The 17,204-nt window shown below is 37.9% G+C and overlaps 1 protein-coding gene across 3 annotated transcripts in view; it reads left to right on the forward strand.

Annotated features, from left to right (window-relative positions):
* Positions 1-17,204, forward strand: part of AKAP6 (A-kinase anchoring protein 6) — a 538,624-nt gene that overhangs the window by 71,217 nt on the left and 450,203 nt on the right. The window contains exon 1 of one of the 3 annotated variants that reach the window (XM_012468654.3): positions 15,673-15,759. The exons of 1 other annotated variant lie outside the window; for it this stretch is intronic. The gene's annotated coding sequence lies outside the window, so the exon portion shown is untranslated. Of the gene's footprint in view, positions 1-15,672; positions 15,760-17,204 lie in introns of those variants that run through there. One more of the 3 variants, XM_012468658.3, reaches the window with a different exon arrangement.

Raw genomic sequence — 17,204 nt, forward strand, 5'->3', positions numbered from 1 at the left:
GTATTTTGTTAAGGATTTTAGCATCTATGTATCTATGTTGATCAGGTATATTGGTCTGTAGTTGTTTTTTTGTTTTGTTTTGTTTTATGTCCTTTCCTGGTTTTGGTATTAGGATGATACTGGCTTCATAGAATGATTTAGGGAGGGTTCCCTCTTTATCTATCTTGTGGAATAGTGTCAATAGGATTGGTACCAGTTCTTCTTTGAATATCTGGTAGAATTCTGCTGTGAATCAATCTGGTCCTGAACTTTTTTTGTTGGTATTTTAAATTACCATTTCAATCTCGCTGCTTATTATTGGTTTGTTCAGGATATCTAATTCTTCCTGATTTAAGCTAGGAGGGTTGTATCTCTCCAGAAATTTATCCATATCCTCTAGGTTTTCTAGTATATATGCATAAAGGTGTTCATAGTAGCCTTGTATTTCTATGGTGTCAGTTGTAATATCTTCTGTTTTGTTTCTTATTGAGTTTATTTGGATTTTATCTCTTCTTTTCTTGGTTAATCTTACTAATGGTCTGTCAATTTTATTTGTGTTTTCAAAGAACTAGCTTTTTGTTTCATTTCTCTTTTGTATTTTGTTGTTGTTTGTTTCTTTCAATTTCATTTAGTTCTGCCCTGATCTTGGTTATTTCCTTTCTTCTGCTGGGTTTGGGTTTGACTTTTTCTTGTTTCTCTAGTTCTTTGAGGTGTGACCTTAGATTGTCTGTGCTCTTTCAGACTTTTTGATGTAGTCATTTAGGGCTATCAGCTTTCCTCTTAGCACTGCCTTTGCTGTGCCCCAGAGGTTTTGATAGGTTGTGTCACTATTGTTGTTCAGTTCGAATAATTTTTTAATTTTCATTTTGATTTCAATTTTGACCCAATGATCGATCATTCAGGAGCAGCTTATTTAACTTCCATATATTTGCATGATTTTCAATGTTCCTTTTGGAGTTGATTTCCAGTTTTATTCCACTGTGGTCTGACAGAGTGCTTGGTATAATTTCAACTTTGTTGGATAGAATGTTCTGTATGTATCTGTTAAGTCCATTTGTTCCAGGGTATAGTTTAAATTCCAAATATAGTTTCTTTGGTGACTTTCTGTCTTGATGACCTGTCTAGTGCTATCAGTAGAGTATTGAAGTCCCCCACTATTATTGTGTTGCTGTCTATCTCATTTCTTAGGTCTATAAGTAATTGTTTTATAAATTTGAGAACTCCAGTGTTAGGTGCATATGGGTTTAGGATTGTGATATCAAAGCCTTTTATCATTATATAATTATTCCTCTTTGTCTTTTTTAACTGCTGTTGCTTTAAAGTTTGTTTTGCCTGATATAAGAATAGCTATTCCTGCTCACTTTTGGTGTCCATTTGCCTGAAATATCTTTTTCCACCCCTTTACGTTAAGTTTGTGCAAGTCCTTATGTGTTAGGTGAATGTCTTGAAGGCAATAGACAGTTGGTGAATTCTTATCCAATCTGCAATTCTGTATCTTTTAAGTGGAGTATTTAGGCCTTTTACATTCAATGTTAGTATTGAGATGTGAGGTACCATTCCATTCATCATGCTATGTATTGTCTGTATACCTTGTTTTTTGTTTTTTAAATTGTATTTTTGTTTTATAGGTCCTGTGAGGTTTATGCTTTAAAGAGGTTCTGTTTTCATTTGTTTTCAGGATTTGTTTCAAGATTTGGAGCTCGTTTTAGCAGTTCTTCTACTGGTAGTTGGCAGTAGCGAATTTTCTCAGCATTTGTTTGTCTGAAAATGACTGTATCTTTCCTTCATATATGAAGCTTAGTTTCACTGGATATAAAATTTTTGGTTGCTAATTGTTTAGTTTGAGGAGGCTGAAGATAGGGCCCCCATCCCTTCTAGCTTGTAGGGTTTCTGCTGATAAATCTGCTGTTAATGTGATGCATTTTCCTTTATAGGTTACCTGGTGTTTTTGTCTCACAGCTCTTAGGATTCTTTCCTTTGTCTTGACTTTAGATAACATGAAGACAATGTACCTTGGCCATGATCTTTTTGTGATGAATTTTGCACGTGTTCTTTGTGCTTCTTGTATTTGGATGTCTAGGTCTCTAGCAAGGCCGGAAAAATTTTCCTTGATTATTCCCCCAAATATGTTTTCCAAACTTTCAGATTTCTATTCTTCCTCGGGAACGTTGATTATTTTTAGGTTTGGTTGTTTAACATAATCCCAGACTTCCTGGAGGCTTTCTTCATATTTTCTCATTCTTTTTGCTTTGTCTTTGTTGGATTGGGTTAATTTGAAGGCCTTGTCTTCGAACTCTGAATTTCTTTCTTCCACTTGTTCAATTATGTCACTGAGACTTTCCAGAGCATTTTGTATTTCTAGAAGTGCATCCATTGTTTCCTGAAGTTTTGATTGTTTCTTATTTATGATATCTATTTTCTTGAATATTTCTCCCTTAACTTCTTATATCATTTTTTTTTTTTTGGATTTCTTTACATTGGGCTTTACCTTTTTCTAGTGCCTCCCTGATTAGCTTAATAACTGAACTCCTGAATTCTTTTTCAGGTAAATCAAAGATTTCTTTTTGATTTGGGTCCATTGCTGGTGAGTTAGTGTGATTTTTTGGAGGTGTTAAAGAACTTTGTTTTGTCATATTACTAGAGTTGATTTTCTGGTTCATTCTCATTTGGGTAGGCTCTGTCAGAGGGAAGGTCTAGGGTCAAAGGCTGTTGTTCAGATTCTTTTGTCCCACAGTGTGTTCCCTTGATGTAGTACTTTCCCCCACTTTTTTTTTTTTTAATGGATGTGGCTTCCTGAGAGCTGAGTTGTAGTGATTGTTATCTCTCTTCCAAATCTAGCCAGCCAGCAAGTCTACCAGGTACTGGGCTGGTACTGGAGTTGTCTGCACAGAGTCCTGTGATGTGAACTATCTGAGTCTCTCAGCCATGAATAACAGCACAGTATTTGAGGTGTTTCCTGGGTCCTACAGAGCAATCCTTTTCCTTCAGGGAGTGTGTGGGTCCTCTCAGGTTTCCTGATTTATTCCTGCAGTCACTCTGGAGCAAAAATTCATGAGGCAAGCCTCCACATGCTGCTCTGTCCATCTGAGTCAGAGTTTCAGTGTAGTCCTGCCTTCCATCTGCCATGATCTCCCAAGAATCTAGTTGTCTCTGTTTATTAAATGTTGCATTTACCACTAATGTAGAATGTGCCACACCCAGCAGGAACATATTTAGGTACCAAGGTAGGCTACTTCTCTGTAATATAGGTACAGGATCTACAGTTGTTCCCTGAGACCTAGATGTCTCTCCTCAATGACACATGACCAGGTGCTTTAATTGGAACTTTTGTTAGAGCAGCTGAGGGATTAAGTGCAAAGAACCTCAGATTGCTTAATGTCAGCTTAAAGCAAATGGCAGATAACATGCAACAGCATTCTCATATTCAATCTTCAATACCTCCTGATTTGGAAGTTGCAAAACTCCTTTGCTGGAGCGTCTCTGCTCTTGTCTTATTTCGATGTTTTTCTCTGATGTCCTGGTCTTGAAACTTCAGCTTTTCCCATTCCCAGGCTTTTATTACCAACTGGGAAATCTTGCAGTGTCTTCAATAGCAGTAGGTGGAAGTTCATATTCTTTTTGGTTTTAATTATCTCTGTTCCTACATGTTTCTGCACAAATATGTGAAATCCAGCATATTAAGAGGTTTGCTTTCCTTCAAAGCATATTCTTTGGAATTGGCTCTTCCCTGACCATTGGGCGGTTGAGAGAGCAGTTCTGTGGTCTGCCTGGACTCTGCTTGGGACAAAAGCAACTTTTCAATAGGCTCTGACCTAAAACCTCTTCCTCTTCACAGAAGTCATTGAGTCTATGTATGATACCCTTGGGCTACAACCAGAAAATATCCATATAGATCTAGTGGGAGTCACCTGGGGATGGGGACAACTCTTCAACTCATTTTTGGGTGAGTTAAATCAGAATAAATTACTATTAGTACACAAATGAGTTTGTCATGAATCTTATTCCCAAATATAGTTCAGCATGTTTACTAGCTTTCTAATTTTGTCTCTGCTGCTTTATTCATGATTTCTGTGAGTGAGTAAAGAGAGGGAAGGAGAGGTAGAAAGAAGCATGAGTTGTGGGCAGTGATAATTTAAAGGAGTTTTAATTGAGCAATGAATGATTTGCAAATCTCCAGCCTGCAGAATCACAGCAGATTCACAGAGCCCCTAGTGCAGCCACATGGTGGAAGAAGGTTTATAGACAAAAAAAAGGGGAAATGACGTACAGAAACTGAAAGTGAGGTACAGAGTGACTAGATTGGCTACAGCTCAGCATTTGCTTTATTTGAACACAATTTGAACACTCAGCAGTTTATGAATGATTGAAGTATGGCTGCTGGGATTGGCCAAGACTTAGTTATTGTTACAGGTGCATACTACTAAGTTAGCTTTCCAGTTTTGTCTGCCTATTAAGTTAGTTTACCATTCATCCACAGGGATTCAAATATAGAAGTACAGAGTCCTTCTCAGGCCATATTTAGTTTGCCTTAACAGCAGGATGAGCGTAAAGAGGGTAGGGAGAGAGATAGGCAGAGAGAATATCTGTTTGAAGATAGGAAAAAGATGAAAAAGGAGACTTTATCTTCTACAAGAGTATGTTAATTTGGGAATTGACCCTATTATTCAACAACAATCCTGAAAATGAAGATGATAGATTTCAAGTACATTTTTAAAGACAAAAATATATATGCTAGACTTTCAGATATACCACAGGTGGACTTCGGCTATATTCCAGAATGTCATTAAAGAGCAGAAAGTGGCTGGTCACGGTGGCTCACATCTGTAATCCCAGCACTTTGAGAGGCTAAGGCAGGTGGATCACCTGAGGTTAGGAGTTCAAGACCAGCCTGGCCAACATGGTGAAACCCTATCTCTACTTAAAGTACAAAACTCAGCTGGGTGTTGTGGCAGATGCCTGTAATCCCAGCTGCTTAGGAAGCTGAGGCAAGAGAATTGCTTGAACCCAGGAGGCAGAGGTTGCAGTGAATGCAGATTGTGCCATTGCACTCCAGCCTGGGTGACAGAAGGAGACTCCATTTAAAAAAATAAAAAAAGTAGAATAAAAAATACCAAAGAAGAACAGAAAATATCTCTAGAATTTTGGCATAATTGCTGGAAAAGATTTTAATTTAGCTTTTTATTTCTCAGAAGCAGAAACTGAAGCATAGCAATGCTAAGTGATTTTACCAGAGGTCACCAGCTTGTCAGAGACAGATCAGGGACTACATACAAGTCCTTTCCCATCCCAGTGCTAACCAGGCCCAACCCTGCTTATCTTCTAAGACTAGATGAGGTTGACTAATTCTTCTGACTTGTATTCTGTGGGCTTTCTATTGTACCTTGGATTTATGTGCATACATGAGCGAGGAAACCGACAATGGTTGAGAGTCCAGAAAAAAAAAAAAAGATTAATTGGAATTGAGGTGAAGGCAGGAGACACTGAAATGTTCTGTAGTAAGAACAAGTTTGAGATAAAGGAGATTTTCAGGGAAAGAACCCCTTTAAGAAGCTTGTGATGGGGCAGGGTGAGGTTTTAGTTCTGGAAGAGGAGTCTGTTGAAAAGTGATCCACTGCCTGGAAATTCTCGCAGCCAGCACAGCAGTCTGAGCTGGACTTGGGATGTTCAAGCTCGGTGTGGGGAGGGGCATCTGCCATTTCTGAGGCTCGGGTAGGTGGTTTTAACCTTGCCTGTGTAAACAAAGTTACTGAGAAGTTTACACAGTGATTGGGTGGAGCCCATGGCCGCTCAGCAAGGCCACTGCTGGCACACTGTGTCACTAGACTCCCTCCCCACTGGGCAGGGCATCTCTGAAAAAAGGCAGCAGCCTGTCAGGGACTTATAAATAAAGCCCCCACCTTCCTGGGACAGTGCACCTGGGAAAAGGGGCAGTTGTGGGTACAGTTTCAGCAGACTTAAATGTCCCTGCCTGACAGCTCTGAAGGGAGCAATGTATCTCCCAGCATAGCGCTTGAGCTCTGATAAGGGACAGACTACCTCCTGAAGTGGCTCCCTGACCCCTGTATTTCCTGACTGGAAGACATCTCCAAGCCGGGGCTGACAGACAGCTCATACAGGAGAGCCCTGGCTGGCATCTGGCAGGTACCCTCCTGGGACAAAGCTACCAGGGGAAGGAAAAGGCAGCAATCTTTGCTGTTCTGCAGCTCCCACTGGTGATTCTCAGGCAAGCAGAGTCTGGAGTGGACCTCCAGCAAACTCCAGCAGACCTCTAGCAGAGGGGCCTGACTGTTAGAAGTCCACTCAGAGACCCCATCCAAAGGTCACCAACTTCAAACACCAAAGGCAGATAAATCTATGAAGATGGGAAGAAGGTGGTGCAAAATGGATGAAAACTCCAAAAACTAGAACTCCTCTTCTCCAAGGGATCACAACACCTCACCAGCAAGGGAACAAAACTGAATGGAGAATGTGTTTGATGAATTGTTAAAAGCAAGCTTCAGAAGGTGGTTAATAACAAACTTCTCTGAGCTAAAGGAGCATGTTCTAACCCAATGCAAGGAAGCTAAGAACCTTGAAAAAAAGGTTAGATGAAATGCTAACTAGAATAACCAGTATGGAGAAGAACATACATGACTTGATGGAGCTGAAAAACACAGCACGAGAACTTCGTGAAGCATACAAAAATTTCAATAGCCGAATAGATTAAGCTGAAGGAAGGATATCAGAGATTCAAGATCAACTCAATGAAATAAAGCAAGAAGGCAAGATTAGAGAAAAAAGAATGAAAAGAAACAAACAAAGCCTCCAAGAAATCTGGGATTATGTGAAAAGACCAAATCTGTGTTTGATCAGTGTACCTGAAAGTGACAGGGAGAATGAAATCAAGTTGGAAAACACTCTTCAGGATATTATCCAGGAGAACTTCCCCAGCCTAGCAAGGCAGGCCAATATTCAAATTCAGAAAATACAGAGAACACCACAAAAATACTCATTGAAAAGAGCAACCCCAAGACAGATGGTTATCAGGTTCACCAGGGTTGAAATGAAGGAAAGAAATGCTAACGACAGCCAGAGAAAAAGGTCTGGCTACCCAAAAGGAAAGCCCATCAGACTCACAATGGATCTCTCAGCAGAAACCCTACAAGCCAGAAGAGAGTGGGGGCCAATATTCAACATCCTTAAAGAAAAGAATTTTCAACCCAGAATTTCATATCCAGCCAAACTAAGCTTCATAAGCGAAGGAGAAATAAAATCCTTTATGGACAAGCAAATGCTGAGAGATTTTGTTATCACCAGGCCTACCTTACAGGATCTCCTGAAGGAAGCACTAAACCTGGAAAGGAACAACCAGTACCAGCCACTGCAAAAACATACCTAATTGTAAAGACCATTGAAACTATGAAGAAATTGTGTCAACTAACGGGCAAAACAATCAACTAGCATCAAAATGGCAGTATCAAATTCACACATAACAATATTAATCTTAAATGTAAATGGGCTACATGCCCCAATTAAAAGACACAGACTAGTAAATTGGATAAAGAGTCAAGACCTATCGGTGTGCTGCATTCAGGAGGTCTATCTCACTTGCAAAGATACACATAGGCTCAGAGTAAAGGGATGGAGGAAGATTTACCAAGCAAATGGAAAGCAAAAAAAAGTGGGGGCTGCAATCCTAGTCTCTGATAAAACACATTTTAAACTAACAAAGATCAAAAGAGAGAAAGAAGGACATTACATAATGGTAAAGGGATTAATGCAGCAAGAAGAGCTAACTATCCTAAATATATATGCACCCAATACAGGAGCACCCATATACAAAAAGCAAGTTCTTAATGACCAACAAAGAGACTTAGATGCCCACACAATAATAGGGGGAGACTTTAACACCCCACTGTCAATATTAGACAGATCAACGAGACAGAAAATTAGCAAGGTTATCCAGGACTTGAACTCAGATCTGGACTAAGCAGACCTAATAGACATCTACAGAACTCTCCACCCCAAATCAACAGAATATACATTCTTCTCAGCACCACATCACACTTATTCTAAAATTGACCACATAATTAGACATAAAACACTCCTCAGCACATGCAAATAAACAGAAATCCTAACAGTCTCTCAGATCACAGTGCAATCAAATTAGAACTCAGGATTAAGAAACTCACTCAAAACTGCACAACTACGTGGAAACTGAACAACCTGCTCCTGAATGACTACTGGATAAATAATGAAATGAAGGTAGAAATAAAGATGTTCTTTGAAACCAATGAGAATGAAGACAAAATGTACCAGAATCTCATTTAAAGTAGTGTGTAGAGGGAAATTTATAACACTAAATGCTCACAAGAGAAATGAGTAAAGATTTAAAATCCACACCCTAACATAATGATTAAAAGAACTAGAGCAGCAAGATTAAACAAATATATAAAACCTAGTAGAAGACAAGAAATAACTAAGATCGGGGCAGAACTGAAGGAGATAGAGACACAAAAAACCCTTCCAAAAATCAATGAATCTGGGAGCTAGTTTTTTGAAAAGATCAACAGAATAGATAGACCATTAGCCAGACTAATGAAGAAAAGAGAGAGAAGAATCAAATAGATGCAATAAAAAAATTATAAAGGGGATATCACCACCAATCCCACAGAAATACAGACTACCATCAGAGAATACTACAAATACTTCTATGCAAATAAACCCGTAAATCTAGAAGAAAAGTTTAAATTCCTGGACACTTACACCCTCCCAAGACTAAACCAGAAAGTAGTCGAATCCCTGAATAGACCAATAACAAGGTCTGAAATTGAGGCAGCAATTAATAGCCTACCAACCAAAAAATGTCCAGGACCAGACAGATTCACAGCCAAATCCTACGAGAGGAACAAAGAGGAGCTGGTACCGTTCTTGCTCTTGCTAAAACTATTCCAAACAAGAGAAAAAGAGGGAATCCTCCCTAACTAATTTTATAAGAACAACATTATCCTAATACCAAAACCTAGCAGAGACACAGCCAGAAAAGAAGATTTTTGGCAAATATCCATGATGAACATTGATGCAAAAATCCTCAATAAAATACTGGCAAACGAATGTAACAGGACATTGAAAAGCTTATCCATCATGATCAAGTCAGCTTCATCCCTGGGATGCAAGGCTTGTTCAACATATACAAATCTATAAATGTAATCTATCACATAAACAGAACCAAAGACAAAAGCCACATGATTATCTCAATAGATGCAGAGAAGGCCTTTGACAAAATCAACAACCCTTCTTGCTAAAAACTCTCAATAAACTAGTTATCGATGGAATATATCTCAAAATAATAAGAGCTATTTGTGACACACCCACAGCCAATATCATAATGAATGGTCAAAAGCTGGAAGCATTCCCTTTAAAAATCAGCACAAGACAAGGATGCCCTCTCTTACCACTCCTATTCAACATAGTATTGGAAGTTCTGGCCAGGCCAATCAGGCAAGAAAAAGAAATAAAGGTATTCAGTTAGGAAAAGAGGAAGTCAAATTGTCTCTATTTGTAAACAATGTGATTGTATATTTAGAAGACCCCATCGTCTCAGCCCAAAATCTCCTGAAGCTGATAAACAACTTCCGCAAAGTCTCAATATACAAAATCTATGTGCAAAAATCACAAGCATTCCTATACACCAATAACAGACAAACAGAGAGCCAAACCATGAACTCCCATTCACAATTGCTACAAAGAAAACAAAATACCTAGGAATACAACTAACAAGGTATGTGAAGGTCCTTTTCAAGGAGATACAAACCACTGCTCAAGGAAATAAGAGAGGACACAAACAGATGGAAAAACATTCCATGCTCAATATTAAGGAAGAGTCAATATTGTGAAAATGGCCATTCTGTTCAAAGTAATTTATAGATTGAATGCTATCCCCATTAAGCTACCGCTGACTTTCTCCATGGAATTGGGAAAGAAAACACCATAAATTTTATATGGAACCAACAAAGAGCCCACATAGCCAAGATAATCCTAAGCAAAACAAAAACAAAAACAAAATAAAGCTGGAGGCATCACGCTACCTGACTTCAAACTATACTACAAGGCAACAGTAATCAAAACAGCATGATACTGGTACAAATACAGTGATATAGACCAATGGAACAGAACAGAGGCCTCAGAAATAACACCACTCATCTACAACCATCTGATCTTTGACAAACCTCACAAAAACAAGCAATGGGGAAAGGATTCCCTATTTACTAAAGGGTTTTGGGGGAAACTGGCTAGCCATATGCAGAAAGCTGAAACTGGATCCCTTCCTTATACCTTATACAAAAATTAACTTCAGATGGATTACAGATTTAAAGATACGACCTAACACCATAAAAACCCTAGAAGAAAACCTAGGCAATACCATTTGGGACATAGGCATAGGCAAGGACTTCATGACTAAAATGCCAAAGCTATGGCAACAAAAGCCAAAATAGACAAATGGGATCTAATTAAACTAAAGAGCTTCTGCACAGCAAAAGAAACTATCATTAGAGTGAATCCGCAACCAACAGAATGGGAAAAAATTTTTGCAATCTACCCATCTGACTGAGGGATAATATTCAGAATCTACAAAGAACTTAAAACAAATTTACAAGAAGATAAACAACCCATCAAAAAGTGGGTGAAGGATGTGAACAGACACTTCTCAAAAGAAGACATTTATGCAGCCAACAAACATATGAAAAATCAAAACCACATTGAGATACCATCTCACGCCAGTTAGAATGGTGATCATTAAAAAACCAGGAGACAACAGATGCTGGAGAGGATGTGGAGAAATAGGAAAGCCTTTACACTGTTGGTGGGAGTGTAAATTAGTCCAACCATTGTGGAAGAGTGTGGCAATTCCTCAAGGATCTAGAACTAGAAATACCATTTCAGCAAGTGATCCCATTACTGGGTAAATACCCAAAGGATTATAAATCATTCTGTTATAAAGACGCATGCACACGTATGTTTATTGCGGCACTGTTCATAATAGCCAAGACTTGGAACCAACCCAGATGCCCATCAATGATAGACTGGATAAAGAAAATGTGGCACATATACACCATGGAATATTATGCAACCATAAAAAAGGATGAGTTCATGTCCTTTGCAGGGACATGTATAAATCTGGAAACCATCATTCTCAGCAAACTGATACAAGAACAGAAAACCAAACACCACATGTTCTCACTCATAAGGGGGTGTTGAACAATGAGAACACATTGACACAGAGTGGGGAACATCACACACCTGGGCCTGTCAGGGAGTCGGAGGTTAGGGGAGGGATAGCAGGGGATTGAGGGATAGGGGATGGATAGCATTAGGAGAAATACCTAATGTAGATGATGGGGTGATGGATACAGCAAACCACCATGGCATGTGTATGCTTATGTAACAAAACTGCACATTCTGCACATGTATCTCAGAGCTTAAAGTATGATAATAAAAAAAATTTTTTCAATATAACACTGTATAAAAATCCTAAATATTATAAAGCTAAGCATAAAAGTCTTAATTAGTTCTTCTAGAAAACAGAACCCAAGGCAAGAAATTCAGGTACTTTACTCGAAGGTGCAAACCCAGGTCCTGAGGATTGAAAGTAAAAGGAAAATGAAGTAAAGAAAAATGCTAAGCTATGCAATGCAAAGCATTTCTCTACTGGCTGGCACTTGACCATGAAAAGCAAATCATTCAGCAGGCAGTTGTTCTTAAGACTTCTCCAAAAGAACTGGAGGAAAGACCTGTACCTTCAAGTATTTCATGGAGTTTTAAAGTGGAGGAACAACCAAATAGCTAAGGGCATATGAAGACATGCAGGTTTTGTGTACCAGTATATTAAGGAGGAAAGAAAGAGGAAAGTGTAGGAAGAAGTGGCATGAAAAAGTGAGTAAGAACAGTAGGTGACTATAGAAAGGTCCTGGACCCATGGTGGAACAAGGAATTTAATTTTGGGCTTAGACCTGGATCTAACTCCATGTTCCATCATCTTGTGTGACCCTTATGAGTTAGATCACCTTTCTAAGCAGTATTTTTCTCATATGTTAAAATGAAGTGAAATATCACCTCATGAGGTAGTTTTAAAAAATAAATATACTAACAATGAAATTTCTTGGCACTCAGTGTACATTGCTTTTCTCTATTCCAATTCTGGTATCTTATTTTAATTTCATGAATGTCAATTATACCAACTCTTCCCCAGCATTTGTTTCTAGGGAGATTGGGACACTAGGAGGGAAAGATCAATATGTTTCCCCAGTTTATTGGGAAATGACTGTCTTGAATTCCTCTTAGCTTCTTCTATCCTCAGCATGGCTAATGCTAAAAAGAATCTCCTAATTTTATCATTTCATAATTTTTAAAAGACCTACATGCTTCCTATTGAAAAGTGAGTCATTTATTATCAAATTACCTTCTTTAGGTCCGATTTTACAATCTCTGATAAAATGATCCTTTTCTGAGAATTATCTTAAAAAGGTGACTTAATTTCCTTGTTTATTAACTTTTCTCTGATAGTAAGGCCATGAGTGACATAGCTAAATATGAGTCAAGGCTAGAAGATTTGGTGTTTACTGTCCTTGGAAAGTGGAACTGCAGTTTTATTAGTGAAGACAGCTTTCTTTAATAGTGAAATGAGGTTCAGCTTTGGCAAAGCCAGCTAACTTTACCATGTAGTCACTTACAACTGCTGTGGAGTCTTATTAATGCAGAAATCTGTTTTCATTTATCCCTGATTATATTTGAATTATAGTTTATTTTAATTTTTTTGAGACAGGATCTCTCTCTGTCACCCAGGCTGGAGTGCAGTGGTGCAGTCTTGGCTCTCTGCAACCTCTGCTTCCTGGGCTGAGGCAATACTCCCATCTTAGTCTCCTGAGGATCTGGGACTACAGGCCCTCCCAACCATGTCCAGCTAATTTTTGCTTTTGTTTTTTTTTTTTTGTAGAGATGAGGTTTTACCATGTTACTGAGGCTGGTCTCAAACTCCTGAGCTCAAGTTATCCTGCCTGGGCCTCCCAGAGTTCTGGGATTACAGGCATGAGCCACTGCGTTCAGCCTATTATTTTCAATGGTTAGCTATTTTCTTCTACTTCTTATTTGTTGCTCTGTGGTTTGACATTTATTTGGTTATTTCTCATATATACTCATTTTGGAAATGAAAGAGTTTTAAACAGGAAATGGTTTCATGGAGACTATCTAGAGCCTGCATCCTCACAGAGGCAGTATTGTCCCCAAATGGGTGAAAATTGGTTCTTAGGGAGCAAAACATATTCTACTTTTTAAATGTTTAAAGCACAGATATACATATGTACAGTAGATGTATATCTTTGGTATTAACATTTTACAAGGGGTGATTAGAAAAAATATGTCTAAAACAGCACCTGAGGAGCATTGATAATATAAAAAAGGTTGAGAAACACTAGTTTATAACCAAGAAAGATCATTTTTAAGAAGTAAAACTTGAAGGATTCAGAATAACTCCTCCACCAACGCTGTGTTATCTGTGTTAATGATCATCAGACCATAGAAAAGCTGACTGTGTGGGAGTTTAGTTGTTGTTCATGTCCTTCCTTTAGCTTTCGAGCCTGTTGATGTTTGTGTTTTCTTTCTAGCCTGTTGGTTCTTGTGACTGTTTTTCATTGTTTTCCAGTGATGATTAAGTTATATATTAACGAGATCAAGTCAGGGTCTATTGAGTTGTTAGATTAGTTTGGAGTTTAGAATCATCTGTTAATGTTACATTCTGCCACAGGTGGCAGAATAGCTTATTTTTCAGACCTATAATATTTCATTAGTAAAACAACAACAATAACAACAAAACACCATTGGTTCAGTAATATTAGTAACAAGCACAGATTTGCTGATGTCTCTAACCAATCTATTGAGCATATGCCTGTCCATCTGAATTTCTATGGCACTTTTAACATCACTTTCTGGGCATATAGCTGGGCTTTAGAGAATCAGAACACTTTCTTCTAGAAAGTAAAATAGAACTTCTTATTTTCCTAGCTACAGAGTGTCTTAGCCCATAATTACAAGCATTAGGAAGATTTTCAATAAGTATTCTTTAATAATTTATTAAATTACCAGGCAGTTAAAATATACCTTAAAACAGAGATAGCAAAAATAATAACGTGCTTTAAAGTCTGTGTGGAATACTGTTTTATGTGAGATGCTTTATTCGTGCAATAAATGTGGAATTCTGCCTTATCTGTGCCAGTGGTGTTTTAAGAAACATTTTCTTCTGAGAAATATTAGTTCAAATATTACAGAATTTGAACAAGCTGTCGTATTATTTTCCTCTATCTGTCTGAAGAAAATTTTATCCCTAAAACAAAAGACTTAAAAATAAATTATAATCGGGGCCGGGCGCAGTGGCTTACGCCTGTAATTCCAGCACTTTGGGAGGCCGAGGCGGGTGGATCACGAGGTCAAGAGATCGAGACCATCCTGGTCAACAGGGTGAAACCCCGTCTCTACTAAAAAATACAAAAATTAGCTGGACATGGTGGCTCATGCCTGTAATCCCAGCTACTCAGGAGGCTGAGGCAGGAGAATTGCCTGAATCCAGGAGGCGGAGGTTGCGGTGAGCCGAGATCGCGCCATTGCACTCCAGCCTGGGTAACAAGAGTGAAACTCCGTCTCAAAAAAAATAAATAAATAGAAATAAATTATAATCTCTATGAACTTGTATGGAATGATTTCCTTGATATATCAAGTGAAAAAAAGCAAAGTGTAAATGACTAACTGTAGTATGGTGCCTTTCTTGTAAGAGAGACAGGCAACTAAGAAATGTACATTCATGAACAGAAACACAGGATGGAGAAGACAGAAACAAATGAGACTGGTTGTATATGGGAGGTGATATGGTTTGGATCTGTGTCCCCGTCCAAATCTGTGTCAAATTGTAATTCCCAATGTTGGGGGTGGGGCCTGGTGGGAGGTGATTGGATTATGGGGACAGTTTCTTATGGTTAACACCGTCCCCCTTGGGGCTGCTGTGGTGATAGGGAGTTCTCATGAGATCTGGTTGTTTGAAAGTGTGTGGAACCTCTGTCCCATTGCCTTGCTTCTGTTCTGGCCATGTAAGATGTGCCTGCTACCCCTTCACATCTTCTGCCATGATTGTAAGTTTACTGACACCCCCCAGAAGCAGAAGCCACTATGCTTCCTGTACAGCCTGCAGAACTATGAGCCAATTAAAGCTCTTTTCTTTATATATTACTCAGTCTTAGGTATTTCTTTATAGCAGTGCGAGAATGGACTAATATGGGAGGGAAAAAGTGAAGTGGAATGGAAATAGAGAAGAGATGAAGCAGGAGTGAGTCTTAATATATCTTTTTATATATTTCTGACTTTTAGAACTATGTTAGTATTTCACTTACTTAAAAAAATTATTCAGGATGTGGGGAAACCCAAAGTGGAAAACAAATAGTAATAAATCAACCTAACTATTACACATGAGTAATGTAACAACAGTGAGTGGAATAGTGAAGGAAATAATTCATCTAAGCAACTTGGAAAAACAGTTTTTGATTACGTATTGAAAGGTGAAAGAACTGCACACAATGCTTTTTAGTTAATCGCTTGTTTTTCACAGGGTTAGTAATTTTGAAATTATGTGTCCTTTAGAGCAATTAAGTAAATATATTACAGATAATGAAAACTAAGTTTCTCATTTTCAGAGGAAGAAAGTACAAATAAGGGAAGAAGGAAGGCTGGAATGACCCCTGTGATGGATTAGAATTGTAGGTATGAATATGAACTAATATATACACACAATTAATACAACTAACATATACACACAATTCCTAATATATATACACAAATATAAAGGAATAGATACAAGTGCTTGTGTATGCATGGCTTTAGTATACATACATACATTTTCCAGTTCTGTCCACTGAGAGGCCTAGAAACAGTAAAAGCCCAGTAGCCATGAGCTCTCCCAGCTCAGATCTTGGTTTCTAATGTCCTTCCCAAATAGAGGAAACTTCACCTTCTCAGAGAAATGGCTGATTGCAGGACTGAGGCTGAGGAAGTATAAGATGACCCTAGAGCATCTTATTACACTAGAAAATAAGGCTGTGCTCAAGAAATGATTGGGACATGTCAAGTGGATGCAGAAGCCCAGTTAAAAGAGCAACCACTGGCCAAATTGAGAACAAATTTGAGCAACAAAATAAGTTATGATGGTAATGAATTATAATTCATAGACTAAAATAAATGTCCATATGTTCACAGGGTTAAAATTAATAAATAAACTGAGAGAATGGAAATCTCTTCTTACAGCAGAACTCTAACAAATGTAGAAGAAGTGATGGAAATAGAAAAATCACTATTATTTTTGAATATTTAATTTTTTTCTTTTGTACATTACCCTCAAAACTCCCTACCATTAATTAAATACTGTAATGATAAGAGTTATAGGTAAGACTCATCACTCAATGCTAAACAATTGGACGGAAGTATTTGGATAATCTCAAAGTATAGCTCCACAAAATACCTAGTAATTTCAAAGAGAGATATAGTAACTTTATATTGGATCAGCCTGGCAGACAGCCCATAACCAAGTGACCAAAGTTAACATCATCAATACTGAGACATATTGACATGTTTGCCTTGATACACCGAAAAAGATATATAATATCATTAAGTGATAATCTTGCCAAAAATGTATAACCTGATTTTAATGATGAGCAAACCTCAAGTCCAAATAGAGGAATTCTGTATTTATTCTATAAAATTCTGTATTTATTCTATAAAATAACAGGCTAGTACACTTCAAAACTGTCATGGTTATAAAAGACAAAGAAAGACTGAAGAAATGTCCTGGATTGGGGCAGACTAAGGAGGCATGACAAATAAACACAGTGAATGACCCTGAGTAGATCTTAGACCAGAAAAAGCACCTTAGTGGGACACATGGCAAAATCTGAATAAGATTTGTAGATGAGTTTATAATATTTCAAGTACTGTGGTTATATAAGATGTTGCATTCAGGTAAGCTAGGTGAAGAGTTTACTACACTTTCTTGTATTATTTTGCAACTCTTGTTACTTAAAATTACAAGTTAAAATTCAAAAAAATTAAGAAGAAAATTTATAATGGGGAGAGATTTAAGGGCAAATGCAGGTTCTAATTATCTTCTTAGCTATTATTATTTTTTGACATAACTAATAAAAAAAGAAGAAAGT

Source organism: Aotus nancymaae, unplaced genomic scaffold (genome assembly GCF_030222135.1).
Source record: "Aotus nancymaae isolate 86718 unplaced genomic scaffold, 86718_ANA_hifiasm-v0.15.2.pri h1tg000062l, whole genome shotgun sequence".
NCBI classification, from domain to species: domain Eukaryota; kingdom Metazoa; phylum Chordata; class Mammalia; order Primates; family Aotidae; genus Aotus; species Aotus nancymaae.